This window comes from Octodon degus, unplaced genomic scaffold, assembly GCF_000260255.1.
Source record: "Octodon degus isolate 3935 unplaced genomic scaffold, OctDeg1.0 scaffold00197, whole genome shotgun sequence".
In the NCBI taxonomy this organism is placed as follows: Eukaryota; Metazoa; Chordata; class Mammalia; order Rodentia; family Octodontidae; genus Octodon; species Octodon degus.
Window position 1 is genome coordinate 318,627 of NW_004524773.1, and position 893 is coordinate 319,519.

Sequence of the window (893 nt, forward strand, 5' to 3'; positions counted from 1 at the left end):
TCTGGCTCCTGTCATGTCTGTAGAACACATCACCTAGCACATAGTAGGTGCTCAGGAAATGACACTGCACAAACCCTTGACTTTATCTTACTGGAATGCTCGCTTCAAAGCTATCTTGGGGTCAGGTAAGCGCTGTGGGCGCCTCCTCAACACACACCTAAGTATAGTCACACTTTCCCAAGTCGGCGGCAGGCCGTGGCCTCCCCGACAGCAGCTGCCGGAACTTCAAGGCTAAGGACCCTCTAAAGGCAGGCGTCAGGCACGCAGAGGGATAGAGGGATGTACACACACGCACACACACACTTGCACACGCACATGCGGGCACACTGCCCTTATCTCCCAGGAGAGAGGGAGGGAAGGGAGCCAGGACAGGAGGAGAAACTAAAATGTAGGTCTCTGATCCTGTCTCACAGAGAGGGAAACCATGGAGACCGGGCAAGAGCGGAGGGGGAAGCGAGGCGAGGAGGGGACAGGGTTAGTTGTATCTTGGGAGCCTCGAATACAAAGGCCATGGGGTGAGCAGCTGCGGGCCAGAGGCGCAGGGGCAGGCAGAGGGGGAAGGGCGAGGACAGCGAAGGAAGGGGAGGAAGAGGAGGGGAGGGGAGAAGATGGGCGGCGGGGGAGGGGGAGGGGAGACGGGGAGGGGCCGGCGGAGGGGGAGGGGCCGAGGCGGGAAGGAGGCGGGGCTCTATGGGCGGGGCCTGGTTAGGGGCGGGGTCGCAGCGTCTGCACCGCCTCGTCCCCGCCCGCCCCGCCGCCGGCGGACAGCGGGTTAAGCATCTCCGCTCCTCCGCTGTGGAACTTCCGGATGTGACCACAGAGGAGCAAGCGGGGAGCGAGCGGAGGAGACGCGAGGGAGGGAGCTGCCGGTCCAGGCTGGGAGCCGCCCCCGC